We start from the raw sequence: 24360 nt of genomic DNA on the forward strand, positions 1-24360 counted from the left end.
GAGTCGGTGATGCCATCCAGCCATCTCATCCTCTGTCATCCCCTTCTCCTCCTGCCCCCAATCCCTCCCAGCATCAGGGTCTTTTCCAATGAGTCAACTCTTCGCATGAGGTGGCCAAAGTACTGGAGTTTCAGCTTTAGCATCATTCCTTCCAAAGAAATCCCAGGACTGATCTCCTTCAGAATGGACTGGTTGGATCTCCAAGGTTTTTAACTGTCACTAAATGCTATTAAGTGGAAATATAGACTATGAAAATATAAATGCAAATTCATAGTTCTCTTGATGTTAAGAGTTATTGTAATTTACTTACTAAGGAATTCCATGTAAATCAGAAATCACTTCATGTAAGTATTCTTTAGACAGCATAAACAGGGTAAAATGGACCCTAATTAGCACATTTCTTAATTATTCTTCCTAATTGTGAAATTTAGCTCTCTCTTTAGCTATTTCAGAGGCACTACTAAACTACTAAAGCATCACTATTTACACCACCCTGCAAGGTCATTAGTTATCGCTGTTTCACAGATTATCAAACGAAGACTCAGAAAGGTTAAGTAAGTTGTCCAAAGTCACAGAGATGAAAAGTCATATTTGGGGAGCCCACAATTAAATCTGAGTGTACCCGATTCCAAAGTTCATACACTTTCGATTGCAATGCACCAGGAATCCTTGATGTTCACATTTTGGACGAAAACTCAGCAAAATGTTTGACTTGTGGTTGCAGATAAATTTCAGGACTGATGCCATATTCTTCTTTATAGGAATTGCATTTCAACATAAGCACCACAAGAAAGCATCTAGATTCCTCATGCTTTAGAGTTTATTTCTTTAACTCTTGACAGTAAGAAGGAATATAATCCTTAATCCTTGATGATCTGTAAAAGTCAGGTTTATAAATGTGCAAGAGAGTCTGACAGCAAAGACAGTTATGGTTCTGAAAGAGAGAGTCTTGATTACTCAGTCGTGCCCGACTCTTTGCAACCCCATGGACTGTGGCCCACCAGGCTCCTCTGTTCATGGGGTTTCCCAGGCAAGAATACTGGAGTGGGTTGCCATGCCCTTCTCCAGGGGATCTTCTCGACCCAGAGAACAAACCTAGATCTCCTGCATTGCAGGCAGATTCTTTACCATCTGTGCCACCAGAGAAATAGTGCATGTAAATTTTGGTATATTACATTTTTGTTGTTCAGTTCAAAATATTTCTACATTGGAATGTAAATCTTTTTAATTCATGGATTATTTAGAAATGTATTGTTTGGTTTCCATTTATAGATTTTCTATTTGTCTTTTTAATATTGAGTCCTAGCTTTGTTCCCCTGAGTACACAGAGTACAAAGAGTATACTCTGTGATTTTTGATAATTTATAATGTGTTGGAAAAAACTCCTGTGGCCAGCATATAGTCAATATTGTTAAATATATTTGAGAGGAAAAGTTGTGTATTTTGTAATTTTTAAGATTATCATTCATCATGTGTTGTCAATTAACTGCATCAATTAATTGTATCATTAAAGCATTCTTTATCTCTACCTTCTTTCATTACTTATTCTATAAGTTATTGAGTAAATGTGTGGAGTAAAGAGTTAGAATTTTTGTATTAATATAGTCTGATGTTTGTTGCTTTTTAATTGGAATATTTAGTCAGTTTATATATTATAGTACTCATAATAATTATTGAAATGTGTTTATGATCAACTCTTCAATGTTACTATTTCTTCCTATTTATCCTATCATTTTCTCTTCTCTCCCACCTTTTTTTTTTTTTGCTTCTTTTGGGAATCAAGTAATTTTAAAAATTATTTTCCTGCTGTATTAGTTTGTTAGCTATACATCCTTTTGTTAATCTTTTAATGGATACTACAAGGATTACATTGTGCACCTTACCTTATTAGAGACTATTATTAATTAGGACGGGCTTCCCAGATGGCGCTAGTGGTAAAGAACCCACCTGCCAATACAATGAAGTGTGGGTTCAATCCCTGGGTTGGGAAGATCCCCTGGAGTAGAGAATTGCAACCCACTCCAGTATTCTTGCCTGGAGAATTCCATGGACAGAGGAGCCTGGCAAGCTACAGTCCATGGGGTCACAAAGAATTTAACATGACTGAATCGACTTAGCATGTATGCACATTAATTAGGATTTTGACCAGAATATAAGAATTTTAGAAAACTTTGATTCTCATCTTCTCTTACCTTTTGTGCTAATGTTGCCCTATATTTTGAATCTATACACGTTAACCCCTATAATACAATGGGGTTTATAAAGTTAGTCCAGGTTCGATGCATGATACTGGATGCTTGGGGCTGGTGCACTGGGACGACCCAGAGGGAGGGTATGGGGAGGGAGGAGGGAGGAGGGCTCAGGATGGGGAACACAGGTATACCTGTGGCGGAAAAATAAAATAAAATAAAATAAAGAAAAGGCTACATTTCTTCTCCTCATTTAAAAAAAAAAAGAGAGAGAAAAAAAAGTTAGTATTCATTTAAATTCATACATCTGCCCTTTCTATATCCCTATATTTCCATATAGGATCATTTTTCTTCTGCTTAAACAATGCTTCAGAAATGTATGTAACCCTATTGAAACAATACCCTCAGTTTTTGACTGAAATGTCTTATGTCACTTTCATTTAAAATTTTAAATTAAACTTTTATTTTGAGATAAGTGTAGATTCTCATGCAGTTGTGAGCAACAATACAGAAAGAACCCATATGCTCTCTCTTTGCTTTCCCCCTAAAGGTAATATCTTGCAAAGCTGTAGTAGAGTGTTACCACCAGGATATTGACATTAACACAATCAAGATACACAAAGTTTGTCTCTCCAGTTTTGAGAATGCTAGGAGTCCTGTACTACTTGGGGATTATCAAGTAGTTTGAGGGAAAACATAACAGAAAATGTGGAGATTGTTGGGCTTATATCAATATATTTTCTTTTTATCTGAGATCTTGGTACTTAAAGATTTTGCTGCCTTTTCTACTCTTTGATGCCTTCCAGTCACTTAAAAAAAAAATCTATCCATTATTATCTCAGTGAGGATATTAGTTTGAACACAAAAAACTTCTTTATACTGTGAAACAAAAATTACTGAAGCCTGTGAGACCCAAACATTTGCTTCAGTTAGGACTATAAAAGTTGGGGTGATTTTATTCAGGATATTTTCAGTATTTTACTTTGCCCATTTTCCTTGATTCAAGTCTTCTGGATTAAGCTTTCTTGGCATATTACTCCTTGTGTTGCGTGTGTTAGCTCAGTTGTGTCCAGCTCTTTGAGACCCCGTGGACTGTAGGCTGCCAGGCTCCTCTGTCCATGGGGACTCTCCAGGCAAGAATACTGGAGTGGGTAGCCATTCCCTTCTCTAGGTGGTCTTCCCGACCCAGGGATTGAACCTGTGTTTCCTGCATCGAAGGCAGATTCTTTACTGTCTGAACCACCAGGGAAGCCCATATTACTCCTTAGGCCAAAGCTAAATTAAGATAAGCAGAGTTCTCAAGTGCAAAAAAGATCAGTTGGGCTTCCCCCAATCATAAGAAATTAAAAATAAAACAACCCCCAAGTATAAAATAGCCAAAAGAAATAATCCAATGCTTTTCAAAAATATATCAAATGTAAATTATCTCCAAAATCTATGGAGCTAGGTTTCCTGGTGTAGATACTGACTCTGCCACGTACTAGACAGGCAAGTTATTTAACTGCTTTATGCTTAAGTTTCTTTAGTTTTGAAATGTGGAAAAGAATACCTCCTACCTCATAGTTATTATACTGAATGATTTAATACACCTATAGCACTTAGAAAGATACTCCGGATATAGTGGGTGCTCAACTGATCAGTTAATGTAAAAGATTACCCAATATCAACAGCAATAGCCATAAAATACATCAGTGTATAACTTATGTGCACTTATAATAAACATGATTTAGTAGGGATAAATTTGATTTACTTGACAAATTTACTTAAACTCATTCATTGCTAGAAAATTTTGTGATTATTCAGTATTTTTTCTTCCTCCTTTGGCCTTTTTTGGGGGTTGAAAGGAGGCTCTCCTTTGTTAGCAGAAAGAAAAAAAGAACTATTTCTTTCTCTGCATTTATTTCCCAGTAGAGGAAGTTTCCTGGGTAGCTCAGCTGGTAAAGAATCCACCTGCAATGCAGGAGACCTGGACTTGATCCCTGGGCTGGGGAGATCCCCTGGAGGAGGGCATGGCAACCCACTCTGGTATTCTTCCCTGGAGAATCCCCATGGACAGAGGACCCTGGTGGGCTACAGTCCATGGGGTCGCAAAGAGTCCAACGTGACTAAGCACAGAGGCGTCACCAACATTTATTGAGCACACATGGTGTTGTGGGCCCTAGGCTAACCACAGAGTTGTAGAGACGAGTAAGATTCATCTTTTTCCTGAAGGTCTTTATAAACTTATCAGAATCAGACAGATAAATAAGAATTGATATACCTTGAGCCACTTACCCTGAGGCAGGGTGTCAGAAATTTAGAAAACCTTAACTTTGTAATCCTCATAACCACCTTAGGATGTAGGCATTGAGTAACTTGCCCAGATGAGGTTTGAACCCAATGCTTCTAAAAACTTTGAAAAGTGGGAAGGTCTATGGCCTTCCCACTAATGTTGAGATAGTGACACAGCAACACTTCTACCTAGAAATAAAAGGCTAATTATAGTTGTCTACTCATGGTCTAAACCACCTGTTAATTCAAGTGTGTGAACCCAAGTTAGACTGCTTGTTTAGTGGCATTTACCAGTTATTTCCGGCAAAGTGGTCAAACTAATAATAGGCAACTTTGACATTCATATAGCAAGTGAAAGCTATGGTGCAGTGCTATTTTGGAAGGGGTATTTTTAAATTCAGTGAATCATGTTCACCTAAAAAAATGAGTTTTTGTTTAAAAAAGAAAATGACTCATATTCTCTTCAACATGGTGGGTTGTGTTGGAGAAGGCCCTCATGTGTATTTCCTATGATATTTTCAACTACATTTGGATTAATTAGCCAGACTGGTAGCAACCTGGGGTTTCCCAAGTGGCGCTAGTGGTAAAGGACCCGCCTGCCAATGCAGGAGACAAAAGAGATGCGGGTTTGATCCCTGGGTCAGGAAGATCCCCTGGAGGAGGGTATGGCAACCCACTGCAGTATTCTTTCCTGGAGAATCCCATGGACAGAGGAGCTTGCCAGGCTAGAGTCCATCGCATCACAAAGAGTCTGACATGACTGAAGCGACTTAGCATGCATGCGTGACGATTTTAGACTTTCTGGTGGCCTAGATGATAAAGAAACTGCCTGCAGTGCAGGAGAGCCAGGTTCAATCCTTGGGTCAGGAAGATCCCCTGGAGAAGAAAATTCACTCCAGTATTCTTGCCTGGGGAATTCAACGGACAGAGGACCCCGGCAGGCTACAGTCCACGGGGTCGCAAAGAATCAGACATGACTAAGCGAACAACACTTTCACTGAGCTCCAAAGAGATCACTACCACAATTTCAACCCTGCAGAAGACCAGTAACTTACTTTGCTGTAAGAGGAATCTCTAATTCTAGATGATTTCCAAAGGTAAATCAGTGATGGCAGGTTGGAAGCATGTTACAGAGAAAAGAATGACAACTATCCACTTTTCATTTGGAAGGTCAGTCCACTGATAATTTTAACTTACAATGAGTGCCTAAGTCAGTATACAATAAAGTATTCTAAATCTTAAAAGACTTAGAAATATAGAAAATTCAAAATGAAGAAGTGTGGGTATTGGTTAAATCTTAAACTAATTTAAGGCCAGAATTTTAGGAATTTTTAGAACTGGTAACTTGTTTCAGAGGACATCACCTATAGGCAAACTGTGGTACTGCAGTCTGCATAAAGAAAGTGCTGATCAGGCAGCTGTGGATTAAAGCAAGCCGTTCAGAGCACATGGGGCCCTAGAAGTCTAGAAGGAAATGCTTTCTTTCCTCTCCTCCCACTCCCCTCATTGCTGTGATGTGCATTTCTGACAGAAAACCAGAACCCTCCACTGGAACAAAGCACAAATTTGTGAATTGTGACTGCAGCCTAAATCTGCCATTGGTGCAACATCCTGAGGCATTGAGATAGACCTTGGAATCAATGAGCCAATGGTCCTGGTGCTAATAGGTACATTTTCCGCTGTCATTATCTGAAATGCAAGGGGGAGCTTTCCTTGCAGCATTACACTTTCATGTTACTTTTGCAGTACTATAGCTAATAATAGCATCAGGAAGCTATCTTTTCAAATAAAAATGTATCTTTTCTCCCAGTTGCGGCTAGGACAGAAGTAAAGGGAGATGGGACAGGAGGATTCTATGGTCAGACAATTTGAACATTAGTCTTATTGTTCTAGAAGCAATTCCTGACTGGAACCGAAGAAATTTCATTCTTTTGCAGTGACATAAATGTAATCTGCTCAGCTGGCTTAACTTCCACTTGTATTTTGTAGCACCCTAGTCTTTTTTTTTTTTTTCCTGTTTAAAGAAGCCAGACTAGATATCCCAATAACTCTAGCATGGGAAGATCCTTCAGGCTTTGAGAGCAGTCTTTTCTCCTTGCCTTTTAATCTCTTCCTCTTTGAATGTGTATACATTTTCTGAATGTATTTTTCAGAAGAACTTCCTCTGGATTTCATTTCATTTTATTGAATGGACTTCCTGTTAATTAAAAGGGAGAAGGAACTGGGAAATAAGCCCTTGTGCGTGGTATTAGAAGTAAGTGAGGCTGGTCCTAAGGGAAACGAAGCTGAAGTTAGAAAACAAGCAGAGCGGTCCTTTTCTTCTGCTGTCCTGGACTTTCACTGAGGTTTGTGTTTGGGGACACTTACCCATTTTTTTCCATGCTGAGTCCCAAGGGGACGTGGACAAGAGTGTTTTGAAGGGGAGAATTTGGCAACTGTATGGTGACCCCTAAAGTAAAAGTCCCAAAAAAGTTTTCAGTGTCAAGTATTTTAAAGCAGCACTGCTCTGAAGCTCTTTCAGTGGTTCATTCCTGCGTAGACAGTTCACAATGTACGGATCCCGAATTCATCTCACCTGACTCCCCATCCTAGTTGATGTGAGGCTCATCAGACTCGGATCTGACTCAGGGCCACCACACCCCATGTTTCTCCTCTGTCTTGCCATGACCAGCATGGTCTCAGTACAAGGATGTGGATTCTTAGATCATTTTAAAAATATATTTTCTTCCAGCTCCCTTTTGAGCTTCAGTTTTTATTCCATTTACTGACGAACAGATTTAATTAGCTTGGAATACTACTCCCAGAATTTCTCAGTTCTTTCCTTCTGTTCTACAGAGAGAGAGAGAGCCACGAGCTTCACACTGGTAACGGTGGGACTAGTAGGACTCGAGAGGGGCATGCCTTTTCCTGCCGAGAACTGTAAGGAACAGACCCCCACAGCCCTGAAGAGGAAAGTTGCAGGCACTTTGCAATCACCACTTCAAGGGCTGAGGTTGTCGGGGAGCTGTCCGTGATGGGTGGTGGGGTGTGCACACAGACACACACACGCACTCACACACACATACACACCGCAGTGACAGATGACCTATTGAAATAATTTCAGAGCTGTTCTGTGGTTGCTACGACAACCAATGCTCTCTTGGCTTTCATCTGGCCATGTGACAGGGACTTTGACGTCAGCTAGAGGCAGAGCCTGTGGCTGAGTCCGCACAGTCAAAGGCCTGTGAGAGGCTGGGTGGGTGCTGGCCGCTGCCGCTGCTCTCCACGCTGCTGCTTCTGCGTCCAGGGGCTGCGGAGCATGGACTGTTAAATCTTGCACTTCTGCTGTGTGAGGTAATCAGTTTGCTTTATATACAATAGTAAGATGTGTTTATAAATCACAGCGGCTTTCCCCTCTCTCTCACCTCTTACAAGTTTGTCTTCATGAGCAATTATTGTTGTACCCAGAGAAAAAAATGTGAAGCAGCTTCTACTTGTTCATTTGGGGCGGAATCTCTGGCATTTGGTTAAATTTGGATTCATGTTCTGGGAAGTAGGTTAAAATATAATCGCCTCCCTTGTTCAGTACTTGCTAACGTGACATAGTTTAGAGATACAGACTTTGCAGCTTGAGCCAGATATTCCCCGTTGAATTCCAGGAATCTCCCCTTCAGTATTGTTTCGAGTTTAAAGACGCCAGCACAGCTTAGCAATAAGGGGCTAAGTTTGCCTTTTTATATATATGTATGTATTTGCTACCATATTCTGAATCAGCCTAGGATAGTTCGGAATGTGGTCTCTGTCTTGTTTGTAGCGTTCATAAGGAGCAACAATAGGCACAGTGGTAAAGAACATTACAGTTTGAAACAAAAGTTGGGGGTTTTCTAGTAAATCACATATTCTGAAAATACCAGGGAAAACTGTCAACAGCTTCCTGTTTAGAGAAAAATACTCCGGACTGTGCCAAGGAAGTTGGGGTGGGACCCCTGACATGTGCACATGCCGTTGCTTTTTGGTTGTTTGAGCAAACGTGCACATTTGCAGTATCTTCCTCTGAAAATTCAGCTGTGAAAAGGAAAGTGTTGGATGGTCTTCACTAAGGCATCATGTAAGCTATTTTTGTACTTCAAAATTGAAATAATTACCTAGAGAAGAAAGCAATAGCCCTAAAACTAAATTATCATGGGTAGATTACTTTAATTCAAACACAGATAAAAATAGTCACCAAAAATTGTTCTAGTTCTTCAATGAGTAATTTGATAACTGTGATTAATAAGGCTTTTTATCTCTATTCCTATAACAATATGTACTGCAAATTGGAGGAGGGGGGATTTGCGTTGCTGTAGTTCATTTCTTCCCCAGGTTGAGTAATTTTGAATTTTCTGTCATTGCATACAAGTTGGATGATGTTTGTAGCTTGTAATTCAAATAAAACCTCTGGTATTGAAGTTAATTGAAGCCTAGATTTATAGCCAGCTAGCTAAATCTTACAGATGTAACTGGAAAAAAAGAAAATTTTAGAGCACCACATTTAATATACCTACTGATGAATAGAAAATAATGATTTGACCATTTAAATGAAGAATACATATTTTATAATATGTAAGCTATATATCAATTTAATGCAAGAATAATATTGTTCTTTTCTATATTCTTTATTAGTTTCTGAATTCTGATCACCTTTATTTTACTCTTGGAGATGAATAAACAGTATTTAACTTCAAAAATAAGTTGTGAGTGTACAAATAATTTCTCAATAACTTTCAATGAGTGAATATTCATTTGACTTGCTGGCATTCGATATGTCTATTTTTGGCCAGAGTCTCCATGGAGGATTTTCCAAAAAATCTAATGTGCTTACACTCCAGGCACAACTACTGAGGCATTATCTCATTGTTTAATTTGTCTCATAATAATTCAGAGGTCATATTCTTAACACTCCTAGAAATATGTTCATTGATTTGCAATGCTTCCAGTAAGTATGAATAGGACCAATAGCCAGCAGCACTGTCATTTAAAAGCAGTATCTTTGATGGGGTACTTTTATGTTAGCTTCTTTTACTCAAAATTAGGAATTATCATTAAAATTTTTCCAGGAAGCAATGATTTTCTTGATGCTCTCTATATGCTTTAGAGTTATAAAATAATTGTATTCAATGCCCTAATAAAACAGATTGGATTTCAGCAACACAAAATAAGTAAACAATTCAATGTTGATTGGCAAAATGTCAATGACAAAGTTTATCATTAGAAGAAAGCAGCCTTTCTAATAATAACGGAGATTCTTCAGAATCTACAGGTCTTTCCTTATGGCAAAATAAGGCGGGGGGAAAGACTCTCATCAGAATCATCTATTTACAGCATTGAGACTGTGTTGATTTCAGGTTAAGTTTGCTTCAACTTCAAAAGATACTAGCAAGGAATGATTTACTCTAGAAACCTGGATGTTGCATGTCAACTGCTTTCAGTTTTAGGGACTGTAACCTTTTGGATGTCATAGACCTTTTATCAGGCTGACAAAGCCTATAGGTTCTTTTTAGAGTGATGTTTTTAAATGCATAATAAAGTATGCAGGATTACAAAGGAAACTACTTTTATTGAAATACATTCACCAGATTTTCAAAAATTGTGAAATGTGTGTTGTTAATAATTCATTATTAAATAAACCAAATTGGCAGCAGTTATAATAACTACCATAATTGTGAAGCAGAAATGAGTGTAAAAGGTATTTTGAGATGGCTACAGTGACTGTAATAGGAAGTGAGAATATTTGTGACTTCTCTTGGCAACAAAATCACGGGACGGTGGTAGGTGGTTTGTGGCCTACATTTTAATTGAAAGATACTAAATTTCAGTTTGAGGTTGGTGAAACTAAAGATATAATATTTTTCCCATCCAAGTTCCTGGATCCTGCGAAGTCTGTCCACCTCTGAGTTAAATGATATGCAAGCTGGTGATGCTGAAAGGTCTTGGAACCGCACTGGACAAAACCCACACCACTGTTTCCATACCAGTTCCACCGCATCTGATTTTATTCTCTGAGTGTTGTGAATTTCACAATATTCTCTAATTTCCCTGTGAAAGGGATGGTATCCACAGAGTTACCAAACTGTAAATTTCTTTTGTTTTCCTCCTTAATCCTTAAGTAGTCTTATATACTTGGACTGACCTCCTGCCTGGTTAAATAGGGGTTAAGATGGAAAACGTACAGTGTTAATACAATTTATACAAGTTAAAGCCATGGATCAAAGAAGTAAGACTATAGCTGTTTACAAAGGGACTTTTATCCAGTCAAAGAAAACAAGCAATAGTACTCAGATGAAGAATGCAGAATGTTATATGAAATCGATCGTAGCTGCAGGAATATTCTAGAAGATACTTTGTGTGCTCATGACAATTGAAATGAGCATTAGAGAACTTATGTCACTTTTCAGTTTGATATAAAGCACACACACATGTAAATTGATCAGTTGTAATGTAAATCTCAGTTACTCTGGATAGAGCCTGCAGGTTCACCTATCAGAGGTTCTTAGAACAGGACACAGTCAAAATGAAATAGGGAATGCTGACACTTCCCAAGTAATCTGAATGCAAAATCTTACTTGATTTATTGGATATTCAAGAACAATATAGGAGATATTAATATTATTGTTTAGAGTGACTTATATAAGAATTGCCTCATTTCCCATGTCACTCTTAATTTGAGGAAGATACTGCCTAATTTTCCTCCCCAACTAACTAGGTGCCTTTGCAGTTAGCTGGCTGCTGTCATGTATTATTGCGTTTCCAGCCGTGTGTTTAGTCCCAGCCATCCTTTCTGTTACATCAGCACCATCACCCTAGCCTAAGAAATCAGAGCTATGACATTATGTACAAGCTGGTGTTTAAACTCAATCCAAATCCCTAACATGTGAAATGGATGCTTAGCAATGTTTCTTCATGTATTCTCAGGGGAATTACAAAAGAGGATTTTCTCAAACATTCCTTATTCTTTGGACTAGGAAAGAACACCTGCTTTGGGGGCTTTGAGTCTCTGTGGCAATTTGATAAAGAAACTTGGAAAAAAGTCGAAAATCTCTGACTCCAGGCTGTACTGTTTGCTTCTTTCATGGCTGGTGTTTGAAATTTCAAGTTTAGAAAGGAATGTGCGATTATTTTTCATGAAATCAACCCTTATTTTAATGGTGCCCTGTGATGGAAACCCAACCAGAAATAGCATTCCAAAATATAGTATTTTTTATTGTTTCCAGAAGTGATGCCATGAAAGTTAATGCTCATTAACACATTGATATAAAAATTATATGATAAATATTTAAATTCACTGGAGCCACATACTTTAAACCCAAAGCAGTCTGTGCTTATTATTTTTGTAGTGAGGTTTAGGGATTTGGGGGACATATTTTTATAAATCCCTTTAATTAGAGACATAGCATCCCTTTAAAATTTAGTGGGCACTAATAGAAAACATAGTATACTTACATTAAAGTTCGATATTTAATTTTCAAGAAAAGAAGGCTGTAGTCTGCAAGATATCCCAGCTGCTGCCTGTCCTAATGGGAGAATTGTCCATATTTTCTGAATTCTGTCCCAATGACTGCATGTTCAGTCACTCAGTCATGTAGAATTCCTTGTGACCCCGTAGACTGAGGCCCACCATGCTCCTCTGTCCATGGGATTTCCCAGGCAAGAATACTGGAGTGGGTTGTCATTTCCTTCTCCAGAACCCAGTGAGTGTAGGAAAACCAGACTGCATATTGCTTTTATGCAAAGATGAATTCTTTGAAGGTTTGTCCTAGAATTTTTTTGCTTTGATGAATTTAAACCCCATCCATTAGAGGTAAATGCTGAGAAGAGTGTTGTATTCTTTGGCTCGCTGCTCTGCTGACTCCCACAGACTTTCATCTGATTCATGCAACTAAAACCACGACGAATTTTGTGACGACCGTATTTACGACATCCTTGGAGATAACTTCAAAAAATAGCATCCCACAGTGGTTATCCGATCCTATGCCTTCCCATGTTTTACCATGGATCAGGTTCAGCATGAGGCAGCATCACTCAATCAGCAAGCATTTTAGTAAGTGGCTGCTGAACCCACAGTTCATAGCAGGCATTTTGGGCTTCTTCCTCAGTGGCCCTTGAGTAATAGCTGCCACTGGCATAAAGAGCCCAAGTTACTTTATGGACTTCTGACTATGGTTTGCTTGAGCTTTTATTCAAACCTATAGTCTTTCTTGCATTCAATAAGTTTTGAGCACCTACTGTGTGCCAGGCATTAGACTAGACACTACGAATACTGTGGTGAACAAGAGAGACAAGGTCTCCACCATCATGGAACTTACAGTCTCATTATACAGGCGACTTGCCCAGAGACCTAAGTGTTGACAGCAACCAAGGTTTCTCCTTCACAGCCATGCTGGCCAGTGTAGTCAAAAAGAGAATCTTCTCTGTAAGGTAAAAAAAAAAAAAAAATCAAAAGAAAAGAGACACGCAAACAACCTAGGAACCACTGGATTTTACACCAGAGTCAAACCTTAGAAGAAACATTCCTCAGTTGGTGATCACCGAGCCTAATTTGCAGGCACTTGTTCATATCAGTGTCAAGGATTCCACGTCAGTACGCCCAGCCCTATTCCCAAAGGCTACTTGTCCTCCTAGTTGAGAAGATATGAGACTGGTAGGGACTGACCTAGAGAATAATTTTCCTTTATGCACATACCCTGCCTTATGCAAATAGCAAGAGCCATTTCATCTTATAAAAGGAAATCCTTAAGTTAGTTGTGCTCGAGTGTACCAATCCTGTCTTCCCTGTACTAACCCAGTCAAGATAGGCTCACTGCTCCAATAAATAGCCCCAAGTCCCAATGGCATAGTGCAGTATTGTTCCTTTTTCAGTCACCCATGAATTAGATTTGGGAGAAGGGCTCCACTCCACACAGTAACCCAGAGATTCAGGCTCCTTCCATCTAGTTAAACTGATCTAGAGGTAAATCCTGTCTCTACCACTTACAGGTGTCACTTTGGGCAAATTACCAAGGTCACAGTTTCTTACCTGGCTAATATAATAGTAATTAGTACCTACCTTATGTGGCTTCCCTGGTGGCTCAGTAAAGAATCTGCCTGCAATGCAGGAGATGCAGATTTTATCCCTGGGTTACAAAGATCCCCTGGAAGAGGTCATGGCAACACACTCCAGTATTCTTGCCTGGAGAATCCCCATGAACAGAGGAGCCCCAATGGGCTATAATCCCTAGGGTCTCAAAGAGTTAAACAAGACTGAAGCGACTGAGCATGCATGCAAGCATATAGTATTTTTTTCCTAGAAGTAATGTTACATGTTGTGGCAGATTGTACTCTCCAAAAATGGCCCTGTAATTATATCTACCCCATCCATCCTCCATGCTTTTCTTGAGTATTGCTACTCTACCCCAAGAAGTAGAGTCTATTGCCTTCCTCTTGAACCCACACAGGCTTTGTGATTGGTCCAATTGATAGAGCACAATGGAAACAATGCCAGGTGACCTCCAAGGCTGGATTATAAAAAGCATTCAACTTATTTTTTTTCTCAGCTATTCTTTAGAAACCAGCCACCATGTTATGAGGAAGCCCAGACCATAGAGAGGAGCCACATGTAGGTTTCAGCTAACACCTCCAGCTAAGATCTCAGCCAGACAACATGCATCAGCAACCAGATGTGTGAGTGGGCAGGTCTCCCGAGGATTCCAGGCCCCAGCCCCAGGTCCCCCTTGCCCTTCCTGATGCCAAGTGAACCGGAGAGAAACTGTCCCTGCTGAGCTGTATTGCGTGTTTAGTCACTTAGTTATATCTGACTCTTTTGAGACCCCATGGACTGTAGACCACCAACCTCTTCTGTCCATGTAATTTTTCAGGCAAGAATAATGGAGTGGGTTGCCATTTCCTAGTCCAGGAGATCTTCCCGATCCAGGGATCAAACCTGTGTCTCCTGTATCTTCTGCATTGGTAGACAGATTCTTTATTACTGTGATCCCTGCGGAATCCTGCCCTAAACGACAAATTCATGTGCAAAATAAAAATTGTTAAGTCCATATATTTTAGAATTATTTCTTAGGCAACCAGAGTAACTGGAATGGATGGGGTAATTAGAAATTACTGAAATACCTGTACCTATGTGGACTTTGGGTACATATAGAGTAAATAGGTTTGGGGGATTTGGCGTAAGTGTCTAACCTAATTAAAATAATTTCTGGAGAAAAATACATTTCAGTTCAGTTCAGTCCAGTCGCTCGTGTTCGACTCATTGCAGGCCCATGGATTGCAGCAGCCCAGACTTCCCTGTCCATCACCAACTCCCAGGGCTTACTCAAACTCATGTCAGTGATGCCATCCAACCATCTCATCCTCTGTTGTTCCCTTCTCCTCCCACCTTCAATCTTTCCCAATATCAGGTCTTTTCAAATGAGTCAGTTCTTCACATCAAGTGGCCAAAGTATTGGAGTTTCATCTTCAGCGTCAGTCCTTCCAATGAGTATTCAGGACCGATTTCCTTTAGGGTGGACTGTTTGGACCTCCTTGCTGTCCAAGGGACTCTCAAGAGTCTTCTCCAACACCTCAGTTCAAAAGCATCAGTTCTTTGGCGCTCAGCTTTCTTTATAGTCCAACTCTCACATCCATATATGCCTACTGGAAAAACCATAGCTTTGACTAGACAGACCTTTGTTGGCCAGTTAAATTACAAATGGGCTTTAGGTACATATCCTGTTCATAAATTTGGAAGAGTGACCCTACATAGTAATGCTACTGCTGGTTCTAGGAGAAGATTTGGGCTCCATACAGAGATGGTCAGTATGCATTAGTGGAATCTCCCTTGTTGCCTCCTGCTGGCTGGCCCATCTCTACAGGAGAGTCTCATGTGGACAGCAGGGCTTGTGCCGTTTTCCATGGTCACTGCTTAGTCTCTCTATCTGCTTTTGTCTCTTTCTCACGCCGACTCTGTCCAATCCACTGCCTACTTTTCTATTAGATCCTGCTATCTCCTTGAGTCTCTTTTTTGGCCTGTTTCCAATGCTTCTAAACCTATTTTTTCTGCTGTAATGGTTTATAGTAAAGCTAGGGAATTTCTGTTGGCCAGGTAAGATTTAGCTCATTCAGCCGTCTTTTTTCTCTTGACAAAGCTGCCAAGACGGCAGCCCTCCCACTGGCATGCAGCTCCACGTGTTGGTCAAACCCAGAACTTGAAATCGTCAGAAATGTAGTCCTTAGGTCCTGACTCAAAGAAGCAATCTCTGTCTCTTCTACCACAGAGAAATCAATACCTCTGACTTTCTTCCTGCTTACTTAAACGTCACCTCATCCTGAGTCTTCCCTCTGGAAGGCTAATCGATACGTTCACCTTGATGTATTCATTCAATATATATTCACTCCATATGGTGGCCCCTGTTGTTGAGCACCTAAGTATAAAGATTTCTTTTGTGTTCAGGGACTGGTAAGCTTCCTCCAATTGTCTCTCATTTGCTCACCACTAACACCAGGCAGATGTGGTCCAGTCACCTAGACCTTTCAATGACCAGCACACGTCCCACCTCATCCAGGATGTCCCAGCTAAGTAGGATACTACAAGGGTTAACACAGGAGCAGCTAGTCTCTGAAAGGGTTACAGTCCAGTTGGGGAGGCTGGACAGCATAGGCAGCTGAGATCTAGAACTATATCTTCCGTGTTGGGTACCAATTCTCATAGTGCCTAGTGTAGTGCTGGACACATAATAACCACTCAGTAAATCTCTGGTAGGTGATTAGTGAATAGATTAAGTATGGGTATATGGCATTGAGATGACTTTGGAGGGGAAGTGAACTTTGAGTTGGGCTTCAAAGGACATATAATATTTAGCATGACCCAGGAGTGAAAGGGTTGCCCATGAATAAGAAACATCATAAATACTTTCCTAGTAACTGAAATAGACACTCACTTATCTGAGATCAAGAAAATAGCTGGGAATAGGAAAAGCGTACAACCCATAAGGTAGGTCTGTGAAGGACCTGCTGCTGCTGCTAAGTCGCTTCAGTCGTGTCCGACTCTGTGCGACCCCATAGATGGCAGCCCACCAGGCTCTCCCACCCCTGGGATTCTCCAGGCAAGAACACTGGAGTGGGTTGCTGTTTCCTTCTCCAATGCATGAAAGTGAAAAGTGAAAGTGAAGTCGCTCAGTCACATCCTACTCTTAGCGACCCCATGGACTGCAGCCCACCAGGCTCCTCCATCCATGGGACCCTCCAGGAAAGAGTACCAGAGTGGGGTCCCATTGCCTTCTCCAGTGAAGGACCTAGAGTTTATCAATTTAAAACAAACTGGATTTGATCTGACAACAAGAAGCTAGTGAAATTTTGGGTGCAGGTAAGTGATACATGTGTAAAGTGATGTCATAATAGTTTCATAACCCTGTTTCCCTTTGCTTTTTTACACAACTTATTTTAATTGTGAATACATATTAAGTGTTTCATTTTCCTCCATTTTTCTCACAGAAAAATTCTAACTTTTTAAATGAAAAAAAAAGTGAGGGATTTCGTTGGTGGTCCAGTGGCCCCTCCTAATGCAGGGGCAGGGTTCAATCCCTAGTCGGGGAATTAGATGCCACATGCCACAACTAAGACCTGACTCTAACCCAATGCAGTCAAATAAATTCAAACAAATGTTTTTTTAAAACGTGAATTCCGTTTTCCCCTCAATACTGTGTAGATGGCTCTTTTAACTTTAGTTGGGTGATACCTGTTGGGGGAACTATGTTAACTTCATATTTAAAAATATATGTAATCTGCTATTTAACAAAGTCACATCTGAATGAAACCCAAACCAACTGAAAATTCAAACCTTCATAACATTTTCTATAGAAGAAGAGTCTCATTGAAGTCATGTTGAATCATATCTAGATTTAAGAAACAGGGACTTTTTATTGTGATAAAATATACATAATGTAAAATTAACCATGTTAACCATATTAAGTGTACCAGTCAGTGGCATTAAGTACATTCTTGCAACCGTTACTAGCATATGTCTCCAGAACTCTTTCCATCTTCCCAAACTGAAACTCTGTGTCCATTAAACACTAACTTCCCATTCTTACCCACCACTGTCGCCCCCATCTCAGTCCCTGGCAACCATCACTGTACTTTCTCTTAAGGTACATTTTAAGGAAGTTTAAAACAAACCTACCATTCCTCTTTCTCTTGCCTGAAGTCTTCAATTAATAAAGTCCTTGTTCAAAGTCCCCAAATGGGTGCTTTCCTGGTCGCTCCGTGGCAAAGAGTTCACCTGCCAATGCAGGAGACATGGGTTCGATCCCCGATCCAGGAAGATCCCACATGCTGCAGAACAGCTAAGCCCGTGCACCACGACTTCTGAGCCTGTGCCCTCGTCCTGCAGCTGCAACCACTCAAGCCCTCGTGCTCTAGGGCCCGTGCTCCACAACAGGAGGAGCCACCGCGATGAGAAGCCCGAGCACCGCAACTGGAGAGGGGCCTCCACTCGTCACCGCTAGAGAAAAGCCCCTGCAGCCGCAGAGACCCAGCACAGCCAAAAATAAATAAATAAAATCACATTTTAAAAGGTCCCCAAATAATTGGAAATTTCTTAGGTTTACACAAGTGGGCAACGTTTACGCAGAGTTCCACGATGTAGAGATTTCAGACATAAAACAGAGACGATGGGTTGAAATGTGTTCAACTCACCTACTTAAACCATAGTCAATACAATTTTTGTATTATCACTCAGCTTTTCCATTTCCCTTGTCAAAAAGAAAGCCATGGAACCTGAAATTTTCTGGTCCCAGGAGAATCCTGTGGACAGAGGAGCCTGGTGGGCTGTTGTCCATAGGGTCACACAGAGTTGGACACAACTGAAGCAACTTAGCATGCATGCATTGGAGAAGGAAATGACAACCCACTCCAGTATTCTTGCCTGGAGAACCCCAGGGACAGAGGTGGGCTGCCATCTATGGGGTCGCACAGAGTCAGACACGACTAACGTGATTTAGCAGCAGCAGCAGCAGCAATATACTCAAATAGTCCTATATTAGTGTTCTGTTCTAAGAAACTTAAGTATAGAATCAGTACATGTTTATGAGAGAACATTCAGAAAAATAAAGAATATAAAGAAAATAGAACTTATTTTTAATATTCTACTGCCTAAATAATCGCTATTAATATTTTAAAGTTAAAAAGCAGTGTATCTAATTTTACTTTATATTTCATCTTACTTTACTTCAACAGAAGAGAAAAACAAACAAACTCTGAAATAAACTCAAGCATGTGAACTTCAGGTAACTGTTTCTTTAAAACAGGAATTAATGATTTTTAACTAAATTGAATTTCCAATTAAAAATTGAAATTCAATCAAGCAATAAGAGATTGAGGAATCAATGTTTGTTAAAAACTAATTATTTCTTAATGGGTATGGATTAGGGCTTCCCTGGTGGCTCAGTCGGTCAATAATCCACCTGCAATGCGTGAGACTGGGGTTCAGTCCCTGGGTCGGGAAGATCCCCTGGAGGAGGGCATGGCAACCCACTCCAGTATTTTTGCCTGGAGAATCCTGATGGACAGAAGAGCCTGGTGGGCTATGCTCCATGGGGGTCACAAAGAGTCAGAGAAGACTGAGAGACTAAGTACAGCACAGCAGCTCAGGTTTGTATTTTCAGATAGTAAAGCTTACTTAACTATTTTATAAAGATCAGAAAAGATCAGGAATAAGCAAGCAAAAATGGCTTTGGGGAAAATAAAAGGTTTTTAACCAGAAGTCACCTTCTCCTGGGGGGAGAAATAAAAGGAGATAAAGGGGATAATATGTAAGGAAAACAGACCGTAAAGTCAAAACCATTTTCAAAAGGAAAAATAAAGTCATACAATAGAGAAGCAGGTATTTTACCCAGTGGCCTGGAACTCACAGAGAATTTAGAGGAATTCACTGTATTGATTGACTCTCTCCCTTGGCCATAAAAGTTTGACTTTATTTGCTTCATACATCAATGGTTTTATATTCCATTAATTGTTTAAATACAAACTGTATTTTAGTTTGCTTCGTATTTAGACCATAATTCTTTTATGTATGTTTATCTTTCTAGAGTTTCTAACTCTCTTTTTCTCCTCTGGAGAAACTTGGATCTTCAGTACTTATGTGACACCTCACGATTTACTTCTTGATTCTCAAGCATCCAGTTCGGTCATGATAACCTTTTGCTCTGTTGAAGATGTTCTTCGCCAGGCACTCTGTTCTGTTATTCCAGTTTGGATTAAGTATAGGCTGTCCCACTAGGGTTTCTTTTCATCTGAACTGGAGTATTTCCATTGTTTCACGGTTTCCCTATTTCTTGGATTCATTTTCAATTTTGCTGGAGTAAATCTTTTAATTATTTTTTTCAAAATGGCAGAAGAAGAGCTAAATCCTTGTAGCTCTACATTTTGCTTTCATAATTGAAAAATAGAGGTAGGATAGGTAAACTCCCAAGGTTAGTCTGCTATCTTAAAGTGAGACTGTATGCCCATTTGGAGTGGTTGTCCCAGCATGTTGGTCCATGATCAACTTGAGGCTGTGGCACACATCTTACTCAGCACAAGGCCATTTCTTTTTCTTTTATGGCTCTGGACAGCACTCCCAACAGTGGTTGACCATATGATCAACATGGATCATTTTTACAAAGAAGTTAATAAGGTCACAAGAGTCAGACATGGCTAAACTACCAAACCGCCACCCAAAAGTAAAAGGATGGATTACATGAGCCAGTTCCATCACCAGACTCATATCTGCCTCCAGCAGGTACTGCCTCATCCTTCAGGATACCGCTCAGGCCCCCCTTCTCTAAGAAGCCTTCTTAAGTTCCCCAGCACTCACTCCTACATCATACAAACCCCGATTGTACCGCTAACCACATGTGTGCCTGCTAAGTCACTTCAGTTGTGTCCGACTCTTTGTGACCCCATGGACTGTAGCCCTCCAGTCTCCTCTGTCCATGGAATTCTCCAGGCAAGAATACTGCGCGGGTAGCCATTCCCTTCTCCAAGAGGATCTTCCCAACCCAGGGATCAAACCCAAGACTCCTGCATTGCAGGAGGATTCTTTACTGTCTAAGCCACCAGGAAGTCTAAAAGAGTTGTGCATGTGTGCTAAATCGCTTCAGTTGTGTCAGACTCTTTGTGATCTTATGGACTGTAGCCCGCAAGGCTCTTCTGTCCATGAGCTCCTCTAGGCAAGAATACTGGATTGGGTTGCCATGCCTTTCTCCAGGGGATCTTCCTGACCAGGGGATCGAACATGCATCTCTTATGTCTCCTGCATTGGCAGGCATGTTCTTTACCACTAGTGCCACCTGGGAAATCCAACACTAGCCACACCTCTCTGCAATTTCCTATTTGTCTCTTCTGCTAAACTCTAAGCTCCCTGAAGGTAACCGAGGTGACATTTCAGGTCTGCATCCTCACTGTATTCCACAGGGGCTGGCACACATTAAGTATCCAATACAGACCAAATGACCAAGTAACTGAGTGTATAAACAAGGGGATGAACAAGCTTGATGTTGACCTTGGAAACAGGTGTGTCATCTTTCCTTGCTGAAAATGAGGCCACTGACCTGCTCATTCGGCAGGAGAAGCTCTGGAAGGTTGTTTCAGGCAGAAAGAGCCATATGGGGGGAAAGCTTGAAGGCAAGCTGGGACATGGCTTTTGAGGGGAATGATGGAGGTTGTTCCCAGAGGGCTGTAGATATTAGGTTCATCTACATTCAATCTCTAATCTCTCCCTTGTCCTTTTCTTCTGATTACAGTCTGATCCCAGGGTTCTTCAACTTTTGCCAGTTCAGTAAGTACAGGTCTCATGAAAACAGTTGTATTTTAGCAGAAACACTGGTGCCTCAGTTCCTTCAGTTCGGTTCAGTCACTCAGTCGTGTCCGACTCTTTGCGACCCCATGAATCGCAACACGCCAGGCCTCCCTGTCCATCACCAACTCCCGGAGTTCACTCAGACCCATGTCCATCGAGTCAGTGATGCCATCCAGCCATCTCATCCTCTGTCGTCCCCTTCTCCTCCTGTCCCCAATCCCTCCCAGCATCAGAGTCTTTTCCAATGAGTCAACTCTTCGCATGAGGTGGCCAAAGTACTGGAGTTTCCGTTTTAGCATCATTCCTTCCAAAGAAATCCCAGGGCTGATCTCCTTCAGAATGGACTAGTTGGATCTCCTTGCAGTCCAAGGGACCCTCAGTTCCTTAGGTGTCAATAAAAGTGCTTCACAATCATGATTTAGAAACTGCACCAATAAGGTCTTCCCACATTTACACTAAAGGATCTGCTTATATTTGTATTAAGTATCATGAATTGTATGGAGCCTTCACTTCACCGGAACAAAATGAAACCCCAGGTGACTTATAATGAAGCTTTTCCATCATCCTCAGGCTCTTGAAGCCTGCTGGAAACTGGTGCAGCACAGAACTGAAGTTACAGATTTCTGCTGCTTCCGTGATTTCCTGGCAGAACTTCCTTGCTCTAATGTCTCTGACTCCAGTCGCCATCTGAAAGTCCTCCCCAGAGGTCTGAGGGCCTCACCTCCTATGTCTGGTGCTGCTGCTACTGCTAAGTCGCTTCAGTCATGTCCGACTCTGTGCGACCCCATAGACGGCGGCCCACCAGGCTCCCCCGTCCCTGGGATTCTCCAGGCAAGAACACTGGAGTGGGTTGCCATTTCCTTCTCCAGTGCATGAAAGGGAAAAGTGAAAGTGAAGTCGCTCAGTCGTGTCCGACTCTTCTCGACCCCATGGTCTGCAGCCTACCAGGCTCCTCCGTCCATGGGATTTTCCAGGCAAGAGTACTGGAGTGGGGTGCCATTGCCTTCGGTACTTAATTAAAAACTACTATTTGTCAGAAGCAAGTAGGCTCTCAATTCCTGCTTAGTTAACGTGAGCCTTTCAGTTTTGAGATGTGTTATTCTACCCACATAGCAGGTGTTCCTTAAATATTTTGTCAACGGGGAGAAAGAATGAATGAAACATTCAAGGAGAGATGGGGTTTGCCTTTTATGAGATTAGAGTGAAGGAGCGCATTTGCTGGAAACTGTCCCCAGTGAGTGAAGGGATCTGCTTTTGGTTGCAGGCCACTCATTCTTTCCATTTCAGCCATCATGCATTGTGTACACCATCCATCTCTCATCTTGGGAGATAATTCATTCCAGGATTTAGAATGTCACTGAAGACATCTCAGCAGGGACCTTTTATTTGTCCACAACACAGGATCATCTGGGGGATGTGCTGTTCTCCATGGCAGAGACCCAGACTCAAAGGGCAATCTATCACATACCAGCTTCTCAGCATCAAAAGGAGTGAAGCAAGTCAGAAAGGGATTTGGGTTTGTTGTTAAGAGTGAAACTGGGCAGCCCCTCGGCGGTCCAGGGTTGGATGTGAAGTATATTTCCCGGTGGTCTGACTCAGGAGCTGCCTTGGCAATCATCAGTGAAATGCCAGGCCAAGCTCATAGGAAAATGAGGTCTGGGGAATGCTAACAGTGTAAGGTGACTGGCAAAAGGGGACACATTTTTGGCAGCCCTTGCCATAGTGAGGGCTGGAGACATCAGGAGAGAAGTGACTGCCTGAAGATCACACAGGAAGAGCAGCTCAAGTCTTCTCATTGTTCAAAGTTCCAGCTGGATCTGAGCTGCTGGGCCAGTGGAGAGGGAAAGCAGCCCAAACTGACCTCCAAGGGCACTTGGCTAGAATCATCCCAGGAGCCTGAAGGGAGAGACACAAGGTCTAAACACAGATTCCTGGCCTCTGGGGGTAGAATCACAGATGCAGATCTTGAGACTGAACTCAGAACTTGGGACTCTAGAGGGCTGGGGCTTGGGGTCTTCCTCTTTACACAACTTTCTAGGTGATTCTTAAGTCACACCAGCTAAACTGTGAGAGCTACCTGCACTTCCTAATCCTCTCATTCTCTAGGAATTTCTTGCAGACTGCCCAACACCAGAAACTGCAGTCACACATGTGACTGGTCAGTACATAACTAGAAAAGGCAAGTTCTGTGTCCTTGTGTTTAACAAGTAATTCTAGAACATATACACCTCTTCAGGCCTTGAAGACAAGTCTTACTTTTAGGAGTTAGTAAGTTGTGAAGTCATGATCTATACCCTCAACCCAGTAGGACCACCTACTATCACTGAAGACTCCTTTTGTGACTGTATGTCACAAAGAGACCCGATGCAAATAGGAAGTCACGGCCCAGGGATGACTACCACAGCTGGAAAACACCGCCAAATTGCCGATTTGTGAGGAGCAACCTAAAGGTGTGACTAATTCACAAAGTTCACATGAGACTCTACAGATTCCTTAAGTAGGATTGTCAAATTTAGCAAATAAAAATACAAGTGTGTGTGTTCAGGCATGTCCCACTCTTTGTAACCCTATGGACTGTAGCCCACCAGGCTCCTCTGTCCATGGGATTCTTCAGGCAAGAATACTGGAGTGAATTGCCATTTCCTCCTCCAGGGGATCTTCCCGATCCAGGGATCAACCCACGTCTCTTATGTCTCCTGAATTGCCAGGGGGTTCTTTGCCACTAGTGCCACCTGGGGAGCCTTATTTGGGACAAACTTGTGCTAAAACATTATTCGTTGTTTATACGAAATTCAGATTTGACTAACCACCTTATATTTTAGCTCTCAGTCCTACCTCTAAGCTTATTTAGGGATACTTCTTAAAAGATCACGGCTATCAGATTTGGGTATTTGGTCACCATAAGTTGATAGGAGTCGAGGGGCAGGGAGCTTGCCCTATTATTTTCACCTTCCTTCAGTTCAGTTCAGTTCAGTCGCTCAGTCGTGTCCGACTCTTTGCGACCCCATTAATCACAGCACACCAGGCCTCCCTGTCCATCACCAACTCCTGGAGTTCACTCAAACTCATGTCCATCAA

General features: G+C 41.3%; 1 protein-coding gene across 6 annotated transcripts in view; it reads left to right on the forward strand.

The window, feature by feature from the left end:
* Positions 1-24360, forward strand: part of NCALD (neurocalcin delta) — a 460437-nt gene that overhangs the window by 361399 nt on the left and 74678 nt on the right. Inside the window, exon 1 of one of the 6 annotated variants that reach the window (XM_010863507.1) lies at positions 7655-7793. The exons of the other annotated variants lie outside the window; for them this stretch is intronic. The gene's annotated coding sequence lies outside the window, so the exon portion shown is untranslated. Of the gene's footprint in view, positions 1-7654; positions 7794-24360 lie in introns of those variants that run through there. 6 annotated transcript variants of the gene reach the window in all.

This window comes from Bison bison, unplaced genomic scaffold, assembly GCF_000754665.1.
Source record: "Bison bison bison isolate TAMUID 2011002044 unplaced genomic scaffold, Bison_UMD1.0 scf7180017864491, whole genome shotgun sequence".
Classification (NCBI taxonomy): domain Eukaryota; kingdom Metazoa; phylum Chordata; class Mammalia; order Artiodactyla; family Bovidae; genus Bison; species Bison bison.